Below are 22,828 nucleotides of genomic sequence, written 5' to 3'. Positions count from 1 at the left end.
GGTCTCGAATTCCCTTTCTCTGTATCTCTCTTTCTGCGTGTTGGAGTAGCAGTAGCTGCCCTCCAATCTACAGGGACTGCACCAAAATCTAAAGAATCCTGACAACCAAAGCATCCACTATTTCTAGAACCAGTTCCTCAAGTGCTCTGGGATGCAGATTTATCAGGCCCTGAGGATTTATCAGGTTCAATCCCTTCAATTTCCCAGCACCATTTCTCTACTAATATTGACCTCCCTCAATTCTTCCCTCTCACTAAATCTTACATTCTCCAGGATTTCTGGTACTTGATTTGTACCTTGGAGTCAGAGAGTCCTAAAGCACAGAGACATGTCGTTTGGCCCAAAGTGATCCATACTGACCAAATTGTCCACCCATGCTAAGCCCATTTCCCTGCATTTGGTCCACATCCTATCCATGTATTTGTCAAAATGCCTTTAAATGTTGTTAATGTACCCACCTCAACCACTTCCGCTGGCATCTCATTGCATACATGTGCCAGCCTCCGTGTAAACAAATTGCCCCTCAGGTTCCCTTTTGTACTTTTCCCCGCTAACCTTAAACTAATGCCATCTAATCCTCGATTCCCCAACCCTGGCAAAAAAGACTGAGTGTATGCCTCTCATAATTTTGTACAGTTCTGTAAGGTCCCCTCTCAGTCTCCTAGACTGCCAAGAAAAGAAGTTCTCGCTTGTTCAGCCTCTCCTTATAACTCAGACCACTGAGTGCGAGCAACATCCTTATAAATTTCTTCTGCACGCTTTCCAGTTTAATAACATCCTTCCTTGAGCAAGGTGACCAATACTGAACACATGCTCCAACTGCAGCCTGACCAACCTTCTGTACAACTGTCCTTTTTGTGAAGACAGAACTAAAGTATATATTCAGTTGCTCAGCTGTTCCTCTGTCCTTTGTCATACATTTCCCCATTTCTATCTGTAGGGACCTACATTTGTCTTCACCAATCTTTTTCTCTTCACGTACTGTAGAACCTTGTAGTGTCAGTCTTCATGTTCCCTGCAGCTTACTTTCTTTTTACTGTGTTTTCCCCATCTTAATCAATCCCTTGGTCCTTCTTTGCTGAATTCGAAACTGCTTTCAAACATCAGACCTATTATTCTTTTTGGCCAATCTCTATGCTTCTTCCTTCAATTGGATACTGTCTAATTTCCTTTATAAGCCATGGATTGGCCCTGTTACCCATTTTGCTTTTGTACCAGACAGGAATAAATAGTTGTTGCAGTTCCCCCATGATTTCGTTGAATATTTGCCAATGCCTATCTACTGTCGGACCTTTAAGCAACTTCCACTAATCTATCAACGCCAACTCATGCCTTATATACCTTCATAGTTTCCTTTATTAAAATTCAGCACCCTAGTCTCCAAATCAGCTGGCTCACTCTCCATCATTATAAAAAAGCTGTATCATGTCATGGTCGCTCTTCCCCAAGGAGTCACACGCCGCTAGATTGGCAATGATTCCCTTCTCATTACACAGTACCCAGTCTCAGATGGCCTGCTCTCTAGTTGGTTCATCCACATGTTGGTTGAGAAAACCATCCCATATGTAGGCCAGGAATTCCCCCAAGTAGACATTGTGGCTAATCTGATTTGTCCAATCTGGATGCAGATTAAAATCACCCATGATCACAGATGTCTCCATATCATTAGCTTGGCTAATTTCCTGTTTAAGGAGAAAGTGAGGACAGCAGATGCTAGAGATCAGAGTTGAAAATGTGTTGCTGGAAAAGCGCAGCAGGTCAGGCAGCATCCAAGGAGCAGGAGAATCGATGTTTCGGGCGTGAGCCCTTATTCAGGAATGCGGAAAGTGTGTCCAGCAGGCTAAGATAAAAGGTAGGGAGGAGGGACTTGGGGAGGGTCGTTGGAAATGCGATAGGTGGAAGGAGGTCAAGGTGAGGGTGATAGGCCGGAGTGGGGGTGGGGGCGGAGAGGTGAGGAAGAAGATTGCAGGTTAGGAAGGCGGTGCTGATTTTGAGGGTTGGGACTGAGAAAAGGTGGGGGGAGGGGAAATGCGGAAACTGGAGAAATCTGAGTTCATCCCTTGTGGTTTGAGGGTTCCTAGGCGGAAGATGAGGCGCTCTTCCTCCAGCCGTCGTGTTGCTATGGTCTGGTGATGGAGGAGTCCAAGGACCTGCATGTCCTTGGTGGAGTGGGAGGGGGAGTTGAAGTGTTGAGCCACAGGGTGGTTGGGTTGGTTGGTCCGGGTGTCCCAAAGGTATTTTCTGAAACGTTCCGCAAGTAGGCGGCCTGTCGCCCCAATATAGAGGAGGCCACATCGGGTGCAGCGGATGCAGTAAATGATGTGTGTGGAGGTGCAGGTGAATTTGTGGAAGGATCCCTTGGGGCCTTGGGGGGAGGTGTGGGCTCAAGTTTTGCATTTCTTGCGGTTGCAGGGGAAGGTGCCAGGAGTGGAGGTTGGGTTGGTGGGGGGTGTGGACCTGACGAGGGAGTCTCGGAGGGAGTGGTCTTTTTGGAACGCTGATAGGGGAGGGGAGGGAAATATATCCCTGGTGGTGGGGTGGGGTCCGTTTGGAGGTGGCGGAAATGACGACGGACGATACGATGTATATGGAGGTTGGTGGGGTGGTAGGTGAGGGCCAGTAGGGTTCTGTCCTGGTGGCGATTGGAGGGGCGGGGCTCAAGGGCGGAGGTGCGGGAAGTGGAGGAGATGCGGTGGAGGGCATCATCGAATTTCCTGTTTAATACTAATCCAACATGACCACTGCAGTCTGGGCGTCTCTGTATGACACCCACTAATGTTTTTGTCCCTTGGTATTTCACAGCTCCACAAACACAGACTCCACATTGTCGAAGCTAATGTCCTAAAAAGAGATGAGCAAAAATACGTGACCAGGAATTGAGATATTTCTGCTCAAATATTGATCTTGGTTTGATGCTAATTAGCCTTGTCAACTTTCAGTGAATTGCTTCGTAAAATCTGGGCCCGCCAGCAAAAGGTGGTGAGCTAGAACATTTGTGGAATTGTTTTCTCAGTAAATGAACATAGATACATTTTGTTGAGTTTTTCACAGTAGATGACAGTGCTTCTCCAGCAGTTGGAAGTGAGGGCTGATAGTAGACCCTTCACCCAACACCTTCACTCATAAAACGTTAAGGCACACAAAAGATTGACTGAGGCTACTTAGTTTAACACCATTTATTGAAAAAAATGGTTGAGTGTATAAAAAGGGATGTTATAGCAGAAAACTGAGAATGGCTTTATAAAATGGAAATCTTGCCTGATAAAAGTATCGGAATGCTTGGAGAAAATGGAGGAAACCGTGATTGTAATATGTTTTGATTTTCTGAAGGTGTTTGATAGCACCCATGCATAAGATGACTGAATAAGATAGGAGCCTTGGCTTTGGAGGTACTGTATTAACATGGAGAGAGGATCTTTGAAATCCCAATCAGAAAAGTTTGATTAAAAGTTTTATTGTACAGAATGCCAATCTGTGGAGTACCACATAAATCTGTTCTGGGGACAAACAAAATTTACAAAGTATTTTGATGACTTAGATGAGGAAAGTGAGTATATTGTAGGTAAGTTTGCGAATGACTCAAAAATTGGAGCGGAAACAAGTGGTGAGTATGACACAAAAAGAAGTTTGCGGAGGGATACAGATAGGACAAGAGAGTGAACAAGGAGCTTTGCATAATAATGTAATGTGGATTAAGTAAATGAAAACAGACATAAACAGTGAAGTTATGCATTTTAACGGGCAAGATAGAGATTGAATTCAGAAATCTACAAGGAGTCAGCATCTCCGAACCACAAAAAGTTAGCTTTTAATTTCAACTGTCAATAAGGATGGCAAATGTCATGTTGGGGTTTGTTTAAAAACTCATGGAATATTGAGATTAGGAACAGTCAGATAGAGCAGTTAATGTGTGGCTGAGGAGCTGCTGCAGGGATTAGGATTCCCATTTTTCAATCACTGGGATCTCTTCAGGGATAGAAATGACCTGTATAAGAGGGAGCTGAATTGGAAGGGGACCGATATTCTTGTGGGGAAATTTGCTAGCAGTATGCTGAAGGTTTTAAACTAGTAAGGGGGATGCTGGGAACCAACAAGATAGTGAGAAAAGAGAAATGTTTGAGGTGAGATGCGGTGAGCAATTCTAGGGGTCGAGGCAGACAACAGTTTGGCAAGAGCGAGGTAAGACTGCGAAACTGCATTTACTTTGATGCAAGAGGCCTGACATGTGAGACAGGTGAACATGGGGCATAGTTGGGAATGTGGGACAAGGATATCATTGCCATTACAGAAACGTGGCTCAGGGATGAACAGGACTGGCAGCTTAATGTTCCAGGACATAGATGCTGTAGAATGTATAGACAGAGGAGCAAGAGAGGAGATGGAGTGGTGTTTTTGGTTAGAAAGAACATTACAGCTGGATGTAGAGAGGATATGTCTTGGAGACTGCCCAGTGAAGTTATATGGATGAAACTTAAAAATAAGAAAGAGGTGATGACCTTGCTGGGATTGTAAAATGGGCCTCCTAATAGTCAGTGGGAAATTTACAAGCGATTATGCTATCTGTAAGAAAAAAGGATAATGGTAGGGAATTTTAACTTTCCAAACAGAGTTTGGGATAGTGTTAAGATCTTGGAATGTGGAGAAATTGGTTAAGTGTGTCCAAGAAAACGTTGTTATTCAATATGTGGATGCACCTACGAGACAGTTCGCAATACTTGACCTTCTGTTGGGAACCAAGGCAGGGCAAGTGACTGAGGTGTCCATAGGGGTAGGCTTCAGGGAAAGTGATCATAATTCTATTGGTTTAATAATAATGATGAGAAAGGATAACATTGATTTAAAAATGAAAGTTTCAAATTAGAGTGTGGCCAGTTTCGATGGTATTAGACTTTGAGAAGTTGGTTGGGGGAGGTTATTCACAGGTAAAGGGATGGCTGACAAGTGGGAGGCCTTTAAGAATGAGACAATGAGAGTTCAGTGATGGTATGTTTCTGTTTGTGTGAAGGGCAAGGCATGGGAAAAGCTCAATGATGAGGGAAATTGCAACTCCTGTCCAGAAAAAGAAGGGACCATTCATCAGATATAGACAGCTGGGATTGAGTGATCCTGAGAAGGGTATAAGGGCAGTAGGAGTATACATAAACAGGAAATCATGAGGGGAAAAATGGGGACATTAAATTGCTTTGGCAAATAGAATTAAGGAGAATCCGAAAAGATTCTAAAATTATTTTAAGTTTAAAAGAATAACTAAGTAGAGAATACAGGCCTTAAAGATCAATATGGCTTTCCTGCATGTAACCACAGGAGATGGCAGAGACACTAAGCAAATATTTTGCATCAATATTTACAGTAGACAGGAGCATGGAAGCTAAGAAACTTGGGAAATAAATAATGAGTTCTTTAAAATGAGTTCATTTTACAGAAAAGGAGGTGTTGTAAGTCTTAAAGTAGATAAATGGAAATAAATCCTGGAGACCTGATTAGATATTTCCCAGAACTTTGTGGGAAGCTAGGGAAGAGATTCCTGGACCCCTTGCTGAGATATTTGTATCGTTGATAATCATAGATGAGATGCCAGAAGATTGGAGAGTGACTAATGTGGCAGCATTATTGAAGAAAGTTGTATGGAAAAACAAGGGAACCATAAACTGGTGAGCCTTTCACACCAGAGATGCTGCCAGACCTTCTGAGCATTTCTAGCAGTTTCTGCTTTTGTTTCTGATACACAGCATCCACAGCTCTTTCAGTTTTTATTTAGTAGTTAGAGAGCATTACGTTTTGAATTGGAGGCCTGTTAGAACATAACAACATCCGAACATAAGAAATACAATCAGGAGTAGGCCATCTGACTCCATGAGTCAGCTCTGCCTTTCAATAACATCATGGATCATCTTTCAATGGACTGAGACTCCACTTACCCACTGCTCATTATAACCCTTCATTCCTTTACTGTTCACAAATCTATCTTCACCTTTAAAACATTCAACAGGTTAGCCTCAGCTGCTTCACTAGGCAGGGGATTCCAGAGATTCACAACTCTTTGGGTGAAGACGTTGGCTTGACCAGCTCTCCTTAGTAGCCACACACGCAGATGACAAGCAACATGAGTTCGACTGGGACAACACTACTATTGGGACAAGCCAAACAGAGAACAGCCAGGGAATTCCTAGAGGCATGGCATTCATCCACAGATTCAATCAATAAGCACATCGACCTGGACCCAATATACCGGCCACTGTAGCGGACAGCTGGAACTGACAACCGGAAGCGGCAGATACAAACCACTATAAATGCCGGAGGAAACATCACACAAGCGCTTCACAGGAGGCTCCCAAGCACTGAGGATGTCACCTAGACAGGGGACGAAACGTCTGCAACACAAATTCCCAGCTCGGCGAACAGAACCACAACAAAGAGCACCCGAGCTACAAATCTTCTCCCAAACTTTCAGCCTCCCTGCTTCTGTCTTATCTATCGCATTTATAATTTTACAATCCCCTCCCCCATTCTTCTGAATTCCAATGAGTATAATCCCAGTCTGCTCATAAGCCAACCCCCTCATTTCCAGAATCAACGTAGTTAAACTCCTCAGCAAACCCCACCCCAGTGCCATCTCATGTAAGGCGATGAAAAGTGTACAGAGTACTCCAGGCGTGGCCACACCAGCGCCCTATACAGCTGCAGCAGAAAGTCCTAATTTTAAACTCTATCCACTGGCAATGAAGGACATTATTCCATTTGCCTTCCTAATTAGCGACTGGACTTGCAAACCAGACTTTTGTGTTTCATGCACAGGAACACCCAGGTCCCCCTGCACAGCAGCATTCTGTAATTTTTCACCATTTTAAAGTAGTCCACTTTGTTATTAATCCTACCAAAATGGTTGACCTCATGTTTACTAACATGGTACTCCATCTGCCAGACCCTTGCCCACTCCCTTTACCTGTCTATATCCTCCTGAACACTTTGCTCCATCACTCATTTAAGTGGCTTCTGCGAACTACAACACACTACACTTGGTCTCTAACTCGAAGCAATCTCTCTGAATTGGAAACAATTGCAGTCCCAACAATTGTAAACAGTTGCATTCTCAACACTGATCCCTGAGACACATCACTAGCCACTGATTGTCAACTAGAAAAACACCCATTTATCCCCACTTTTTGCGTTCTGTTAGTTAACCATTCTTCTGTCCATGCTAATGCATTGCCCGTAACACTGTTCATCTTTATCTTATGCAGCAGCCTTTTGTGCAGCACCTTGCTGAATGCCTTTTGGAAATCCAGATACACCACGTTCACCAGTTCCCCATTGTCTACCACGCTCATTACAACCTCAAAGAATTCCAATAAATCAGTTAAAGATGACCTGCCTTTCATGAACCCAAGCTTAATTAAATAAATGTAGGTGTTGCATTTTTGTAAGGCAAACCGGACAGGACTTATATAATTAATGGCTGGGCCTTGGGGAGTGTTGCTGAGCAAAGAAACCAAAGGGTGCAGATGCATCATTCCTTGAAAGTGGAGTTGCAGGGAGACAGGGTGGGGAAGAAGGTGTTTGGCAAGATTTCATTCATTGGTCAAAATGTTAAGTGTAGGAGTCGAGATGTCATGTCTCAGCTGTACAGAACATTTGTGAGGCCACATTTAGAATTATTACAGACAAATCTGGCTGACCGTTTCTATGAAGGATTTTGTGAAACTTAAGAGGGTGTAGAAAATATTTCCAAGAATGATGCTGGAACTGGAGTGTTTAAGGTATAAGCTGAGGCTGAATAGGCTGGGGCTTCTCTTTTCCCTGCAGTGAGAGAAATGGAGGCTAAGGAGTAGCCTGAACAAGACTTATAAAATCATGCGGGGCATTGATATGGTGAATAGCCAAGGCCTTTTTCTTCGAGCGGGAGAGTCCAAAACGAGAGGACAGCGGTTTAACGTGAGAGGAGATAAGTTTGAAAATAACCTGAGGGGTAACCTTTTCACGTGTAAGTGTGGGAAAAGCTGCCAGCGGTAGTGGTGGAGGCGGGTTCAATTACTGCATTTAAAAGGTACCTGGATGGGTGTATGAACAGGTCACATTTAGAGGAAGATTGGCCAAATGTTTGGCAAATGGTACTCAGTCAGATTGGGATATCTAGTCAGTGCAGTTGGACCGAAGGGTCTGTTTCTGTGCTGGATATCTGTATGACTATAATGTTTGTTAAAACTGAAAAGAAGCTGTATTCTTACCACAGCTGGAATACTGTGACCTGTTCTTGGGACTCATATCACAAAGAAAAGGTACACTGGACAGAGAGACAATCCACACGAGGTTCAGTCGACTGATCCTAAAGATGGAGGGACTGTCTTGAGAGTAGAGATTGAGTCGTTTGGGCCTATACTCATTAGAACATAGAAGATTCAGTCTTGACATTCTGAAACATCTATTATTTTCAGGAAACTTGATGGTGTAAATGCAGAAATGTTGTTTCCCCTTGTGGGAGAGTTTCGGACCAGGGAGTAGAATCTCTGAATTAGAGGTCACAAATTTCGGGAAGAAGAGAATTTTGTCTCCCAGAATGTAGAGAATTTGTGGAATTCTTTACCACAGAAAACTGTCGAGGTTGGGTCATTCAGTATTTTGAAGGCGGAAATGGACAGATTTTGATTGGTAATTGAATCAATGCTGACAGTTAAAACGCTGGAAAGTGGAGGTGAGGGTTATCAGCTCAGCCATGATGTCATTGTTTGGAAGACCAAACCCCATTGGCTGAACAGGCTGCTCTGGTTCTCTATCATTGACCTTTGCTCTAAGTTAGTCTTTTCAGAATTATCTTGGCCTCATTTAAATCAACCTCCATTTCATGTTTGAAGCCCGGATGCTTCAATGCCTCCTCATCATGAAAAAAGACAGGGATCGCCTTTCTCCCTGTTTGATGGCATCGCATTCTGCCTCTAATGCAGTGACTGCATTGAAATTCCTCCGGTTCTGTTGAATATTTGTCAAACACAACCACAGCTGTCACAGAAAAGGTTAAAGACAGATCAAAACTACATTTAAACTACCATATCAAACGCATTGTCGGTATGCATTGCATGGAATACATACATTGCATATTAAAGGTCTCTCTGCACTTATCCATTAAACACTGCAAGGGTTGTTCATAGATGATTTCCTTATGTGTGTATGTATGTCTGTGCCTGTAGATGATAATTTACTTGTATAACAAAGTTTCGATGCATCGTGTGGTTCCCTTTTTATTCTGGTATCAAGCATTTCAAAATCAGAAAGACAGTGGTTAGGAGTTCAAGCCCCTTTACACGGCTACATCAAATGTTTTCTGTGATTGTACAGCTCATGTAATGTGCTGGGTAAATCTCCCTCTATATTGTGCTGTCCAATGCAAACATGTCAAATACATTTTGGTTTAGACACAGTATGGATCCGCATCCAGGATTCCCTAAAAAAAACCCTCCCAGAGCAGGTACAACACAGAGTCGACACAGAATAAATAACCCTCTACAATATTAAACATTCCATGAGATGTGCAGTAAAAGTTAATTATAGACTAAATATGCATTGCACTGAACCATTAAACATTCCTCAGCCAAGAATAATACTGCTGAGTTACAATGAAAACACTATCACAGTAAAGTCTTTCCGATCAAGCATTTCCAGATCACTCAATACTCAGACAGATTTTTGAGAAAATCTGGTTGTACTGACTCAAATCTCTCGAAAGAAATGGATGAATTTGGCTGAGAGCATATGTTGGTGAGGTGTTGGCTTCATGTTATTAAGGAAAACGTTGTCCGATTGTGGAGAGGCAAAACAAGGCATCAGATATAAAGGAAAATGGGGGGAAGCAGGAGGGGAAGAGAGAAAAAGAGAGACAGAAATATTAGCTGTGCCAACGTATCACTTAATTATAGTTTTTTTTGACTAAACATGACAATTGATACCTCTGTCATTCAACAATTATACAAATTATGTATTAAAAAGTCCTAACATCAATTAGTATTGGAATCCATTGAGTTATTTGCATTTTTTCCACAATTCGTGTGCTGTGCTTGTGGGAAATATAAATTGCGGTTTTGTTGTTCTGTAATTTATTCTGAGAATTCTGTTTCTGTGTTTATTTACATAAATGCTTAATTGGTTTCAATGAAGTGATGGTGACAGCAAAGCCAGATGAAAGAAGTGGTTTGTTGGTAAGATTCAAATCGAAACAAGTTTATTTTCAGAATGGTGACCATTTTCAGAAGTGAATACCAATTTATGAAGACGAATTGCAACAGATTTTATTTATTTCTGAATGATAAACACAATTTAAAACTTTTATTTAGGTTAAATATTCAGTGCTGAAAATTCTGCAATTAAACTTCAATGTTGAACTGGATCTACTCTGAATGTCGCTGCTGAAAACGTGTTGCTTATGCCTGAAATGTCGATTCTCCTGCTCCTTGGATGCTGTCTGACCTGCTGCGCTTTTCCAGCAACACATTTTCAGCTCTGATCTCCAGCATCTTCAGTCCTCACTTTCTCCTACTCTGAATGTCCCACTAATTTATATTGTAGTCCGTTTAGACGGTGCAACATCACTCAAAGTGCATTTTAGAATATTCACATGAAATACTTGAAATGACATCAGGAACTGCGTAACAATTACATTTAATTGATATAGTTGTTGTGAGGTTTTGTTACACGTATTACTTTCTGGTAAGGGTCAGCAATGAGTCCCTATCCCCAACTGCCCATTCAATAGCTTGCTAAAGCCACTTCAGAACACAGTGGGTCTGGAATCTCATGTTGGCCAGACCATGGAAAGGTGACAGATGCCTTGTCATTCGTGAACCAGCTGTTTTTGTATTTTCCCATTGACTCGGGTGACATGGTCACCATTTGGCTTTCTTTCCCATTCCAGGCTTTCTTAGAATTCAAATTTCACCCTGGGCAAACAATGGTATTCCAAACGCCGTCCATTCAGCATCAAACTGGAGTTTGGGAATACTGGTGTCATGGTGTCACCACTGTGATCCTAATATTGGGAATGCACAGAAAGCGGTCACAAACAGAAATGCAATAAATCTGACACTTTACCTCATGAACAAATATTGGAGTGCAATACTGGCAAGAACTCTCCTGCTGTTCACAGCAACGTCACAGGAGACTTTGCATCCAGTCATCAATCTAAACTGTGTACCGGACTCTGTCTGAAGAGCCTGACTCACCATAATTTGCATTTTTTGAATTCTTCACTGACTTATGAAAAAGTTAGTCACATATCCCAAGGAGGTGCTCATCAGCTATCTTTTTGAAGGCCTGCTCCTCGGATGCTGCCTGATCTGCTGTGCTTTTCCAGCACTACACTCTCAAATCTGATCTCCAGCACCTGCAGTCCTCACTTTCTCCTGATGGGTTTCTTAGTCAGGTTCGGCACAGGAAAGGACCATCACCTTATTGTTGAACGGGTTGGGCAGGCCAGGTAGGAAGGTCAGAAGACCTCCTCTGAAGGACAATACTGAACCATGTAACATGCTTCAAACCTTTGGTAGGTCTGTGATTATCGTTCATTATTCCAGCATTTTCATTTCATACTCTTTTATTAATTGAAGCTACCATGGTAGGGGCTGATTCTGGAACTTTACTTCAAACCTTTTGATTGCTTATTGCATACTCATAATGCCTCCTCAACCACTTTATCAAACTGTCATGTTAGCTTCAATGAGTTTTTTATTGACTCCTGGAACATGGTGGTTGCTTTTAGTTGTCCGTAGTTGTCCTTCAGCAGATGGCAGTAAGCTGCCTTTCTGAAATAACATGTTCCAAAATGGCCTGAGGAAGGGAATTCCAGATTTTGACCCAATTACAGTAAAGGATCGGTGACATATTTCCATGTCAGGATGCCGAGTGTTTTAGAGAGGAGCTTACAGTGGTGCTGTTCCCATGTATCTGCTGCTCCTGTCCTTCGAGATGCAAGTGGTAGTGGGAAGGTACTGTCTCAGGAAGTGGCTAAGTTTCTGCAGTGTAGTATTTTAGATAGTGCATATGGCAGATACTAAGAATCAGATTTGGAGGCAATGGACACTTGTGGATGTGCTACTGATCACGTGGGATGCTTTGTCCTGGACAATGCCAAGCTTCTTGAGTGCAGTTGAAGCTGCTCCTATCCAGTCAAGGGGTGAGCTGTGCTATTAGCCTCCTGACCTCTGTCTCTTAGACAGTCAATTGGCTTTGCGAGTCAGGAGGGTGAGTTACTCGCTGCAGTATTCCTAGCCTCCGGCCTGCTCGTACAACCATTGTATTTATATGGAGTTTCCAGCTCAATTTCTAATTAACAATAAAACCCAGGGTGTCGATGGTGCGGGATTCAGTGATGGTAACACTATTGAATGTCAAGGGGTTTTGGTTAGGTTGTCTCTTATTGTCAATGGTCATTGTCTCGCAGCTTTGTGGTGTGAATGCTATGTGCCACTTGTCAGCTCAAGTCTGGAAATTGTCCAGATTTTGTTGTGTTTGAATGTTGACTGAGGAGTCACAATCAAGTGCGAGATTAATGCAGATTTCACTTCTGACCTTCTGATGGAGGAAAGGTCATTGCTGAAGCAGCTGAACATGATTGTGCCAAGGACACTTTCTTCAGGAACTCCAACAGGGATTTGCTTTGGCTGAGATGACTGCCCTCTAACAAGCAGAGCCATCTTTCAATGTGTGACATATGACTGCAGGCAGCAGGGAGGTTGTCACCTGATACCCATTGAACCCAGTTTTGCTAGGCTCCATAATATCACCCTCTGTCGAATGTGACCTTAATGTGAAGGGCTGTCACTCTCCCCTCATTTCTGGAATTCAGTTCTTGGTCCATGTTTAAATCAAGTCTGTAATTCAGACATGAGCTGAGGAGGCCTTGCGTAACCCACATTTACGCAGGTTATTGCTGAGCTAGTGCTGCTTGATAGCACCTCCCTACATCTAACTCATGATTGAGCATGGACTGATGAGGCAGTAATTCGCCAGGGTGGTTTGACCTATTTTCTGTGCACAGGACGTGCCTGGCCTATTTTCCACATTGTCCATGCTCGTGTTTTAGCTGTACCGGGATTGCTTGGCTAGCACAAGTCATCAGTATTATTGCCAGAATTTTGTCAGGCTCCATAGCATTTGCAGTAACCCCTGCCCCCCTCCCCCTCCCCCCAACGGCCAACAGTGCCTTGATTTCACATGGAGAGAGGCGAATTCCCTGCTGACAGGTATCTGTGATATTGGTGATCTATGGAAGATGCCGAGATGGATCACACAATTGGCACTTCTGGCTGAAGATTGCTGTGAATGCTTCAGCCTTAACTTTTGTGCTGATGTGCTGTGCTCTCCAAAGCAGAGCAAGGAAATATCTGTGGAGCTTATTCCTTCAATGAGTTGTTTAATTATCAACTTTAATTCATGTCTTGATGTGGCAGCACTGTGGGCTCAGACCCCTGTTTCCTGAAAGAATGGTCTAGGCACAATATCTCCAGACTATAATTCCAACCCCCACTCCATAATGTGGACATTCACAACAGAAGATTGCTTATCCTTTGTATTGTGTAGATTCCAACAATGCATCGTATATTCGCTTAAATTGTTAGTCTCGAAAATACTTTCCTTCACAGACTTTAGGATATAATGTTCTGTTTTCAATTCTTCTCTCCGACAGACAAGGTCATCGATGTCACACTGGCTTTCCTCCTCACTAATTGCAAAACCAAACGTTTTTCACCTCATCTTTGAACTTTCTGATGAAAATTGCTACATTCTTGACTAGACCGTTCATATACGCTGCAAACATCAAAGGATCCAGCAACCAGTCATGTTGTAAGCCACTGGACACAAGATGTCTTCACAATGACTACCTTCGACCATTACCTTCTGCCAACAAATAAACCTTCGAATCATTTGCCAAACTGCACCAGCTCCCATGAACCCTTACCATATTAAAGATGCAAGATCTGGTCAAAAACCTGATTGAAGTCTAGAAGCATTACATCCACTTTTTACACCCGATGTTACATCTTATTGCCTCTCCGGAAAACAGAATCAACCACTTCCGATATGATATCACTTCCACCAAAGCCATGCTGAATTTCATTGCTTAAACCTTACAATTCCAACTTTTAATGAATGCTGTCTCTTAGATTTACTTATTAACTTCCCTCAAGCTTTCTACTTTTAAACATAGGTTTATGAGTGAAACTACACATTGTCACTTAGCTCCTTTCACCCGATGACAACTCTTCTTATCTCTCTGACAGATAATTTACTCTAGCTGAAATAATCTTGTGTCTCTTCTGTTTCATTCTGGGAAATGGGAATGGAATTGAATACAGTGTTGAAACCAACAGCAATCTATCCGTTTGTTCTTGACACTGTCAGTGTGTGTTCCCCCTCAGAGGCAGGAAGACTTTGTGCTGATAATACGGAAAGTAGCGCCTGATGTATCATTCTCAGCTGGCACACAACTTCCTGTTTCTATGTGCCAGCAGCAAGCCACACATCTCACTTCTGATCAGAAAATAAACCCGGGGGATGCAATCTAGCGGAAACATCTGCCAATGTGGCCTATATCAGGACACAGAGTATGAAGTGATTACATTGAAGTGACATTTGCAAATTGACCTTTTGATCTCTGTTTCACGGTCTGATTCCAGGACATCATTGGACGAGTCTCTCGACCATCTAACAAGCTCATTCGATTCACTAACGTCTGGGACATATCGACATGCACCTTGTCATGTCTTTGATCTTGTACTACTTGTTACTCTCTTTTCAGATTTAATGTTCCCAGTTTTGATTCTGTCTTCTGTATCCATCACCTTCCCAGCCGAATACATTCTATTTGATCTGTTTCCTAAATTTTGATCAACTAAACAAATAATACAGTTTTGTACAGACAGGTATGTTGGTGTGTCAGATTAACAGAACCAATATATGGAGAGATCACCTAGGCTGTATCGAACTCTGACCGACATTGAATTCAAATAAAGCACAGCACTGTATGGTTTCAATCTTTGCAAATCCTCTCTCTTTGAAAGAGCTTGTTCTAACGGTTAATTCTTTTCTTGATTATTTCAGAAACTATGACTAAAAATCCCTATTTTTAACAAAGTTTCAAACATTATTAAAAGTTGCAGCCCAGGCATTTCCTACAGTGAGCTTTGTGGTGTTTAAATGTTCTGGTCAAAATGTGCTTCAAGCAGAAGACTTAAACATTGGTTTCTCCGAGTTCCCAGCCATTGCACTTGCAGTTCCACAATAACTGCAAGCTATTGATAAGCCCCAGAGAGAACAGAATGTCCAGGCCCCGTACACATCCAAACGCCATGATGTCGGCCTCGAAGCCCTCCGTTTCTTCCTGTCACGCCAAACCAAGCAGTACATGCTCAACCTCAACTACATTTCCTTTCAATCCTCCCACTTCCTGCAAACCAAAGGGGTAGCCATGGACACCTGTATGGACCCCAGCTATGCCTGCCTCTTCGTCAGATATGTGGAACAGTCAATCTTCCACAGCTACACCGGTATCATTACCCATCTTTACCACCGCTACATTGATGACTGTATCAACGCCACCTCATGCTAGCACAAGGAGATTGAACAGTTCATCAACTTTACTAAAGCCTTCCACCCTGACCTAAACTTCACAGGGACCATCTTGGACACCTCCCTCCCTTTCCTAGACCTCTCCACCTCTATCTCCAGTGACCGACTAAACATTTACTGCAAGCCCACTGACTCGCACAGGTACCTGGGCTACACTCCTCCCACCCAACCTCCTGTAAAAATGCCATTCCTTATTGTCAATACCTCTGCCTCCACTGCACCTGCTCCCAGGAGGACCAGTTCCACCATAAAACATCCCGGATAACCTCCTTTTTCAAAGACTGCAATTTCCCCTCCCATGTGGTCGACGATGCCCTTGAACCCCAACCCTCCAATCGCAACAGGGAGCCCTCCTGGCCCTCATCTTCCATCACACCAACCATGCATACATCATATCATCCTCCACTGCTTCCACCACCTGTAAACAGACCCCATCACTCGGGGTATATTTCCCTCCCTGCCCCTATCTGCATTCCGGAGACACCATTCCCTCCGCGACTCCCTCGTCAGGTCCATGCCCCTCCACCAGCCCACACCTCCCCCCTCACCTCCGACAAGGCCCCAAATGATCCTACCACATCCCGGAGCAATTTATCTATACTTCCACAAATGTCATACACTGTGTCTGTTCCACCTGCTGTGGTCTCCTCTACATCAGGGAGACAGGACACTAACTTGCGGATCATTTCAGAGAACATCTCTGGGACACCCGTGCCAACCAACCGCACGGCCCCGTGGCTGACCACTTTAACTCCCTCTCCCACTCCACCAAGAACAGGCTGGTCATATTCTGTTCATTTCCAATGAGTAAATACAAAATAACCGAGCCTGAATTTGGGATGATATTAACAGGATTTATTTTGATCTAAGCATGAACAGATTATTTTGACAAAACAGGTGGAGAGATTCACTTCCTGAAAAAGCAGCTCAAGTGGTATAAGCTAGCACCAAACCGAGTTTGGTCAATACTGAGGCAAAAATACAGCATACAGTCTTGAGTGAAATAAATAAAGAAACTGTGTTAGCTCCGGAACAAGATAGAGTGTATTAAATATGAACAAAGACACAAGTATTTTAGGATATATTAGAAAAGTAATTTATAGTATATTGAAATGCAAACAGAGATGTGAATTTGTGTCTCGACATTCTTCCTAGCTAAATTAATCATTTCAGAAATGCCTTTGTTAAATTTCATGAATCATTTGTTGGTCCATTCCACGAACCTTGCGAGGTCCTTGTTAAATTCTGAACCATAGCCTTCCAGGTTCACAGTGGTTGCGAGTTTCATGTTACAGCAAATTGTGAAGTTGTGCACTGTATGCCAATGTCTTAGCTCAAAATTTAAAGCAATCACAGCTCCAAACATTTACAAAATATCACTATGGATCTTCCTGGAATCCAAAAAAAATTGTCTCTTTGATCAATGATTTCTAAAATTTACTAACATATCTATTGTGAAGGACATTTTCAAATAACTTGAAGTGCAAATGGTTCACATCAGTCGGAATACAGTAACATTTCATGTGTTACCCCACACAAAAAGAAATCAAGCAATATTCACGAGTTGCTCTCAGCAAGTCTATGATGGACTGTTTTATCAAACAAAATCATTTCCAATGTTGTGAGGGCTCGTCTATCTTCTGTGCAATGGTCTGAATTTTGTGTCTGACTGCAGATGAAACTGGCTGATCTGGGTAAAAGTACAGTTTGTGCCTTTCACGTTGTTAATGTATATTGCTGACTTTAGTTGAATAACGTGATGTTGTCCCAGGCATCGTCTGGCACCATTAATTAGACCATTAATTTCCACATTACTAGCCAGACTATCAGGTGGGGTGTATTGATCTCATTGAAACGAATGCTTGGAATATTTCCGGTATGAATCATGTGAAGTGGAGCCTCTGAACGAGACATAGAACATAGAACAATACAGCACAGAACAGGCCCTTTGACCCACGATGTTGTGCCGAACATTTGTCCGAGCTTAAGCACCTATCCATGTACCTATCCAATTGCCACTTAAAGGTCACCAATTATTCTGACTCTGCCACTCCCACAGGCAGCACATTCCATGCCCCCACCACTCTCTGGGTAAAGAACATACCCCTGACATCCCCCCTGTACCTTCCACCCTTCACCTTAAATTTATATCCCCTTGTAACACTCTGTTGTACTCGGGGAAAAACTCTCTGACTGTCTACTCTATCTATTCCCCTGATCATCTTATAAACCTCTATCAAGTCACCCCTCTTCCTTCGCCTTTCCAATGAGAAATGCATCTTTCCTCGTGCGACCTATTCTCCATTCCAGGCAACATCCTGGAGACAAAGTAGGAAAGATGAATTTCGAGTAGTAGGATGTTTTCACGACAGAGAGAGATCACTTTGCCCATCGCACCTGTATCACGTGAAGATAGAGCCTTCCAGCCAACACCCCATTTATAGCATGTTGTCCATAACCCTGCACTGTAAACATTCGGGAACATTGTGTAGGGTCTAATCCATTATCAACATCGATATGATCTCCAATGCTGTAAATCCTGGCTTATGGGGAAAACGTAGGGGCAGAACTGTATCAATATTCAAACAGTTGGTCCAGCCCTTAGGAGCTAATAGGCCCATTTCTAAACGTTGTTCCTCAGGACATTTTGGCTATTCTTGACTTAATATCATTGTAAACTGACATGAAAAAAATGCAGACATGTTCCCCAGAAATGCTGACAGCAACATACCTTTATTCAGCCAAGATCAGCAACATGAATTAAGAAAGTTTTGAACAAACTTTCTTTTAACTGATTATTGACAACACGGATTTCACAAAGTGCAAAGTACAGAGGGGAAGGGTGGAGGGGTGGGGGTGGGCGATGTTCACTATTCCCTGATGTCTGGATGCGTTTGTGAGCAACAGATGAATCTGCGAACCAGATTCAGGATGGTACTACAGGTATTTCAGCAGATACTGTGTACACGGAATTCTCCCAAAAATCAGCAATGACATGAACATTTATTTGTGATAGTGTTTGAAGCCAACTAAAATTGAACAATATGGTGGGAGAAGTTCCTTTCATTTCTTTGAACTAGTAACAAGGGATACTGTCTGTGGATCTGGGGTGGCAGGAGGATCTTTCACAGCAGAATGTGAGGGAACAGAATCATGTTGGAAATCCAGATAGACTGTAACTTTTGTCACTGGAGGGTGAGAGTTCGGGGTGGCGGGGGGGGGGGGGGGGGGGGGGGTGACCTCATATAAGTTTATAAAGCCATGAGTGGAAAGGTGAATGGCTCTAATTGACATGATTCATACTGGGAATGTATGAAGCTTTCGTTTCAAAAATATCACATATCAATAAACTACACCTGACCCTACGGTTAGTGATGTGGAAATTAATGGTCTAATTAATGGTGCCAGACGATGCTGGAACAACATCTCTTTATTCAACTAAAGTCAGCAATATACATTCACAATGCGAAAGGCACAAACTGTACTTTTACCAAGATCAGCCAATTTCATCTGCAGTCAGACATAACTTAAAATTCAGACCATTGCACAGAAGATAGACGAGCTCTCACAACATTGGAAATGATTTTGCTTGATAAAAGAATGCATCGTAGACTTCCTCAGAGCAATTCGTGTTAACAAACTTGTTTTTTTGTGTGTGGGGGTAGCGCACGAAATGTTAATTTAATCCGATTGATGTGAAAAAAATTTGCACCTAAGAAGTTATTTGAAAACGTCTATCACAGTAGATACGCGAGTAAATTTTATAAATCATTGATCAAAGGGGACAATCTTTTTTAGATTCGAGGAAGATCCATAGTGATATTTTGTAAATGTTTGGAGCTGGGATTGTTTTCAATTTTTGACCCAGACATTGGTGTATTTTCCCTATGGTGGGGGATTTCAACAATAGGGAACATGTTTTTCCAATGAGTGGAGAAACATTTTAAAAAGGATACCAGAGACACAAAGAATGGTTTGTGTGTGGGATGGTCTGGCGGTGGATACTTACAACCTTTAGAAGACATTTGGATAAGTAAATGAATATCAAATGTTTGGATGGATATGGGCCAAGTACACACAGGTGGGATTAGTTTAGTTTGGGATTAGGACTGGCATGGACTGGGTGGACCGAAGGGTCTGTTTCCATGCTGTATCACTACATGACTCTGTGACTATTGATCAGTTTTTCTCAATACTAAACAGTGCTGTAGTGATCCTTGAATGAACTGTTGATGTTAAGGTAGTGTCTGAGACTCTGCGAATATTTCCTTCAATGAGAGGAGGGACTAGTTCTCCAAGTTACACAACTGAAAATAAACTTTTCTCCAGCATTGTTGCTGAGTAGATGTGTTTCTGCGGAGGCGGTGGTTATAGTTTGCAGTTGGCTTTCCACCAACTGGTCAACAGTGAGACACAATATCTTTGATCCACTGCAGAAACTCCATCTGCTTCCAGTAAATGAAACTGGGAACTCAAGGACCTTTTCTGTAGTCAGCTTAATTGTTGCCAACTCTTGGATCCGGCCGATTAAAGGGAAAATGAATCAACTAAAGTAAAATCCTACCAAACAAACTACATTTTCCCATTAACTCACAATGGACACATTTCACTTGGTATTTCTCCCTTTAAAAGGAAAGTCACTGAATACAGCATTCACTGTATGACTATCAGAAAACAGGACATTGAATGCAATGACGTTCTGGTTAGTTCAGCCTGTTTATTGAGTATCTTTAAAGCTCCTGAAAATGAAGTTAATGGATCCAAAATCCCACATTGAAGTAACATTTGTTATCATCTCAAAGTAAATTAACAAAATTGAATTGGTTCAAACTCACATCACTTGTTACACCATTCTCTGATTCATGTATCTCATTAAAACTGAGTGGGCCCTTTATACATGGTTAACACTGGTGTAGTGTAACAGCGAATTTTTGCTGATTTTTATGAGTTAACTGCCCTGTCAGTGCTATCAGTGAGCAGAGAAATGCACCGTTTATAACCTACATTCGTGGTAATTATTACTGTAATACTCTCTAACTTAACCAAACATTCCTGATGTACCCAGACTATTACATGCAATGGTTTAGACGTTGAGGACTTAAAAAAAAAACTTATGGACTGTCTTGTTCGAGTTCATTAGATGCTCTTTCAAAAGTGTACCTCGGTGTTATGTATCACTGCAAACTCACATTTTGTTTCTCAGGCACACAGCTTTCCTTTACTGGGCATTTTAGTGTCGGAGCAATTTGAAAAAAAAATGCAGGGAGAGACATTCTGCAATGTAAGGAGGTGCTTCTAATCTCCGGGTTCAAACTGTTTAGTGACATTCACTCACATTCTGAACATCATCACTTTAGACATGCTCCATATTAGGTTGGCGAAACTGAATTTAGAAACGCAGATTAGAAATGGTATGTTATTTGGTAATGTGAGAGAGACTTTGAGTGACAGCAAAAATAAAGTCATTCATTTTGTTGGCTAATAATATTATTGAAGTTCTTTTTAGCTTTATCTGCTGTGGTGGAATGTAGGATTAAAGGGAGTTAACTTCTAATTGAATATTCTAAATATAATCACTTTGGACACGCTCTGTATTCAGTTGCCTAAATTGAATTTTGAAATGTTTAGTATGAATTACATGTTATTTTGAGTGCGACAGAGACTTGCAGTATCCAGGGAAGAAAAGCTCAACTGTTTTATTAGATAGTAATATGTTTGAACTTTAATTTTAGTTTTATCTGCTTGTGAATGAATGTAGAAATAAAGGGAGCTAACTTCCAATTGAATTTGTTTTTTTAAACAAAATACATGCAACTATCATGTGAAACAGACCCGAAGCTACTCAGATTTACTTCCAAAGAAGCTATTCAGCAAAATAAATATCCCAAGATGTGTATGTGTCCATGTTTAAGCAGAACCTCATGTAAAGATATGACCCCATGTGTTCGGGCTGTACAAGCTGATACCAGGATCCAGTCTGAGCCTCCAGCAGGAAACCAACATGCGGAAGCTGTAAGCCTGCCCCTTCCGATGGCCATATAAATCCTGGGCACTGGACCGTAATTCAACACACCAGTGGGTCGGCTCTGTTTAGAAAGATCTTAGCAGAACTGTTTCCCACAAGTTATCAGAATGATTGTGTCGACACTTTTTCTCAGTTTGTTAATGACTTTCTTATCATGTGAGTGTTTTTTGTTCAAGTCTCTCTTTGTGACTGTCTCAATGTTAGTCTACGGCAGGAATGTAAAAGACTCAGCCATGATTTCACCAACATTAATGCTCAGGGTTTATTTGTTTTCTTTTTAAAGGTGTCCAGTCGGAGGTTGTTTTGACCCAGCCAGAGGCAGAGACTGGCCGTCCCGCAGGCAGCCTGAAACTGACCTGTAAAACCAGCGGGTTCGCTCTTGGCAGCTACACCATGCACTGGGTCCGACAGGTTCCCGGACAGGGTCTGGAGTGGCTGCTGTACTACTATAGTCAATTCCATCATAAACTGACGGTCAGTACGAGTTTTAAATGCAATTATACCAACTGCGATCTGAAGCAGACCTCAGGCTGCCTCTTACAAAACTATCAAAGAGGAAATGTACCATTTAAACTAGCAAATTGCTGACACAATGGGACAATGTTTTGGGCATGTCATATGTACTGCTAACACTTCCATCAATTAAATGCTCGGACAAAATGTTCGTTTTAATATATCTGACAGCTCAGGAAATCACTGCTCATTGTTATGTCAACTATGGCATCAATTCTAAACATGATCAGAACTAAATGGCTCTTTCAAATGAAAATTGAGACCTGGAGTAAAGAACAGAGAATGAGTGTACTGGTCTACATCATTGTGATACTACAGTGGGTCACAGTGTTGTGCACAGCGACATCCTCATACAAAAACCACTGACAAGTGTTTATCTCAAATTGGTGATTTCTACCATGGCAGGAGTGAGAAATAATGTGAGATGCAATTTAAACGCAATCCAGTAGTGCTAGTTTGTACAAATGTATAATTTTTCTACCTTCTTCGTGTTGATTGTCAAGTTCAATGCAGACCAAAGCTGGAAAAGTATTCCAAGCTTTCAAAATACAATGGATCGTAAAAGCTGGAATAACACACTGAATCATTTTTAGAGGAGTCTGAATCACTGCTTTCTAGGAAGTGAAGAAATTCTCTGCATTTTACAGTTTACAGTCTGTCATAGTATTTGACACAACG

Source organism: Chiloscyllium plagiosum, unplaced genomic scaffold (genome assembly GCF_037043375.1).
Source record: "Chiloscyllium plagiosum isolate Xiang-an unplaced genomic scaffold, Cpla_swu_hap1 HiC_scaffold_39, whole genome shotgun sequence".
Lineage (NCBI taxonomy): Eukaryota > Metazoa > Chordata > Chondrichthyes > Orectolobiformes > Hemiscylliidae > Chiloscyllium > Chiloscyllium plagiosum.
Note: the sequence above shows the minus strand (reverse complement) of the source record.